Source organism: Dicentrarchus labrax, unplaced genomic scaffold (genome assembly GCF_905237075.1).
Source record: "Dicentrarchus labrax unplaced genomic scaffold, dlabrax2021, whole genome shotgun sequence".
NCBI classification, from domain to species: domain Eukaryota; kingdom Metazoa; phylum Chordata; class Actinopteri; family Moronidae; genus Dicentrarchus; species Dicentrarchus labrax.
Window position 1 is genome coordinate 2939935 of NW_026136707.1, and position 4427 is coordinate 2944361.

Here is a 4427-nt window from a genome sequence, read left to right on the forward strand (position 1 = left end):
CTGCAGTGTTTTCTTCTCTTGGCTGTGTTTTCTATTGCTCTGAATCCGATAGAAAAATGCAGTTCTGTGGCGATTTCCACACGTAAGCTCAACATTTATCACTCCTTTCTTGGAAGGAAAGGTCATAAATTTACATACTGGAAGTGGAAAAACCACAGCAAACAAACCAAGCAAGTGTGTGTGTGTGTGTGTGTGTGTGTGAAGGCTAATAGATTATGGACCCTTGTCAATTTCCAGGTTTGAGAGAAAACTCCACCAACCTCAAAGCATTTAACCAAAGTGACACCTGAGGAAAAATCAATGGCTAATTTAAGACACCACTTTTTCATGTAGGTGAATTGCTTCTGTCCTTAACAAGACTGGCAGTAATGAAAAGAAACCCTCAGCAACACTCCCTTAAAGTTATTATTTCCTTCTGTAAAGTGTCACTATTGCTAAAAATCAATGACTAATTTAAGGAAGCATTGTTTAATTGGTTCCACTGATGGGAAAAATGAAAACGGATGTGTAAGTAATGAAAAAACACTACTTGCCTTAATTTGTCAGAGCAGGTTACAAGCCAACCCTATTACAGTCCCCACTCTTAGATTTTTTTATTGATTGTGTGTAGTGCAGGGAATTGCCCTTAACTATGAACACCTGATTGCTTCCCTGAGGATATTTAACAACATCTAATCTGACATATACAAACCCCAAAACAGCAGCAACGCTTTTAATATGATGAATGACACATCTAATTTGGGTTTTCCCTTTTTTTTAAAAAAATGGCAATAATCTGTATTAATAACCTGCCTGTTCACCAGTGAGAAAGTACTGTGCACATGTAATATTACTTTAAGGGCATTATTAAAAACAGCCTAACAATTGAAGATTGTAACAAACAACAATCTAATCCATCAGTACAGTTTCCTCAAGGAAGTCCTCACATATTTCACCCTGATTTTTTAGAATTACTTTGATTTTTGCTCCTCTCAGATGCAGGTGGAGCTTCTTTTTTCATTTCCACTGTACTTTTGGGTGATTTCAGGGGTCTGAACTTGGGTTTTCTTTCCACTATATAGGCTGGTTTTATAGCACATTACATTTAAATTTGAGTCAACAAAATCTCAGTGTTTCTCCAAAAGAACTGTACTCCTGTGACGAAGGCTTTGAAACAACAGTGAGACCTTCATGAAATTAAAGAAAATATTATTTAATAACTGAATAACATATTTAAAAATACAAATAATTAGATTTTTTTCCCCCGACTTTCCAGCAGTGGTGGAAAGTAACCAAGTAAATTTCTGTACTTGTACTCAACATTTCAGAGGAAAATATTTTACTTTCTACTCTATAACATTTATTTAAACAGCCATCGTTACTAATTACTTTGCAGATTTTTAAGAATTTATAACGAGCACATGAAATACAATGCATTGTTATACAGTGAATTAAACCGCCCAATAGTGTATAAAATGTGTAAAATTAGCTCCACCTGAGGCAGCTGTGACGTTAATATTCTGGTAACATGTGAATGCATCAGTAATAATTATCCAGTAATAAAATGATTTAACACAGAAGCCATTTTGCCTGCATAATGAGGACTATAACTTTTACAGCTTGAGCACATTTTGTTGATAATACTGGTACTCAAATTTGAATGCAGCCTTTTTACTTAGAAAGGAGTATTGTTACATTACTCTTACTTATGTAAAAGACGTGTATATTCATTCCACCCCTGCTTTCTGTCTGGTCAGACGTTATAAGGGGGCTTAAGGCTCCGTTGGGGGAACTTCCCTGTTACTGAAGTATGGTCATATACAAGGCAAACCAGCTTTAGCCTCCGAGGCTGCATGTGGTTTGACTTTTGCTGTTCAAATGAACTTCACGGTTACAGACCGGACACAAATGACTGCGGTTTATTCAAAGTCACATCATTGAAATCCCATGCAAACGCCTCGGTGCTTTAAATATGTGGTGAACTTTTCATGTCAGCGGTGAGTTGTTTATGGGGCACTGCAGTGTTTTACACCTGTTTGTAAGGACGAGTCTTCAGGTCACTTGCAGGATTGCTTGTCTTACACCTTTTGAAGATGTTGTGTCACTGAGGCTGAAAATCACCATGCAAATCCTGTTATCTGGCCCCAGTTCAGGGGATCAGGGCCTCAGCTATCAACATATTCACCATTTATGGACATATGCTTTACATCCTGTGCCACCGGCCAAACCCTCCCCTCCTCTGCTTGCACTACCGGCTAATATTCTGTGTATCTGAACTGTGAATTGTGGTCCTCCCCCACTGTAACAAACAGATGGCCGCTCGATCTTGAGTCATCACAAACCCATTACGAGAGTGACTTGTCCTCAGCCGGGCCGCCTTGATTCGTGCCCGATGGCTCTCGCCAGTGTTTGCTCAGGCTCTTAAGTCATCCTCGGGCTTCGTGACACACTGTGTTTGCTCAGGTTAAATGGCTTGTGTTGCCCGTGGAGTCCCCTGATTGGCTGTGACACTGCGGTGTTTGACGAGCGAAATGACACCGAGCGGACCCCGCCGCAGCAAATGTGTTTGGCTGTTTGAAACAAGTTGGCTTTTAATACAGTGTGTTTACACACCAAAAAGCCCTAAGTGTGTTTCTATCTGTGTTGCCAGGGTCTATCAGTGGCCAGACCAGTGAGCATAAATCATTCAGGGGTAATTCAGAGGAACAACAGAGGCTCTAAAAGGAAAAAGCAGGGAAATTATAAAGCCTCTATAATGGAGGCCCCTATTACAGCTGCTGGTCCAGTTTAAGACTACCTTATAAATGGTTTTATTATCTAGGAGGCACTGTTTTGGCCAGCCAACCAGCACTAAGGCTACATCTGTCCAAAATCACTAAGTGAACTCTATTTTACTGTACTCCTTAACACAATTCTGAGTTGTAATCAAAAACTTCCCAAAACATCCCAATTTTCTTCCAAAGTTATGATTCCCAAATCCAGTCTCTTCTTCTGCTTCTTCTGATTTTCCATTTATTTTTTGTCAATTACAGAACACACCACAATGTGCTGTAGGACACACACCGGGGTCATAATTGTTTTCAGCAGCAGTCACTCCGGCGTGCGGATCAAAGGTCCACGGAGAAGCTGCTGACTGCTGCAACAAGCGTCGTCGTGGTCTAATTTAACAGGGCTGCTGTGTTTCAGGCAACGCCACTGGTTCCTCACTCATTACACTTCTTGTTGATCATCTTCCTGCTCCGAAGCAGATGAAACACAAAAGCCGTACGCCGCCCCCCCCGCTGCCCCCCAACACAAAAGCCTGTGACAGTAATAAATAGCCTCCGTGATCCAGGTTTAGAAAGCTGTGAAATTGGATATTGAGATGCTCTCCGGAGCTGCGGGTCGGGAGTAGTTTCAGACTAGACTGTGGGAATCGTCTAATCCGATCACCGGGAATGTAAGACGGGCTAATCGCCTAACGGGCCCGGTCTCTCGTGCCCACGGGGCATTGGTGGTGGGGAATTGATGCTGTGCTCGTTTTGAATGGGGATTTATCAAGTCTTTAGTTTCACAGACACTCGTAAAAACACTTTTATGTCTTTCGCTTGTCACAATGTTGGTATATTAGATGAGCGATGAAATGTTATTGAGTAATGCACTAATGTCCAGTGCATGAACTGCACTGCAGTGGAGAAAGCACTTCAGTGACAGTGGCAGGGATTGTTTTTTTTTGTTCTTAATACCATTTTATTTGATTAAATTGTGCAAATTTTTAACATTCATACATTTAGAGAACTCATTGAAGTCATCCTGAGACAATGGCACAGAAAGCAAAAAATGAGTGAGTACAAGGACATAGAGGTTTGTGAATTCCCTTCCTTTATTATTGTAATGAGATTTGACTAAATCTGATGACAGACTGACACTTACACCCAGCGTCTGGTGCAAACTACCTGCTAACACACATCCCTGCAGTCGATACGTCTGGTACGTATAGTCTGTACGTACAAACTCACCTCAGGCAACTGAATTTTGTTCTATACACATAACGGTGCTGGCTAAGGCAAAAAAAAAAAAAAATTATTCTATTTAAGTGAAGTAGCCTCATGTGATGTTCTCATTTCTGTACTTTATAAAGACACCCAACGTTTGTGCAAACAGCTTTCATCAGAGTGTGATGAAACCTGATGAAAGCTGTTTGCTGTACTGTTGGTGTCTTAATAAACAGTCGCAAAAATGAGAACAAGGTGTGCGGCTACTTCACTTTAATGAAAAAATGGATATTGGCCACTGATGGTGTTCACTGCTGATGTGCTGCATGGTTTCTTTCTGACCAAACAGTTAAATAAAAAAACAGCCTGCAAAAATGTAATAATTAAATTCACATTTAGAGGCTACTGCCAGTGTTTGCTTGTCAAACTGAATTAGCATTCAAGCATTTTATTCTCAATACATTTGGATGGGTT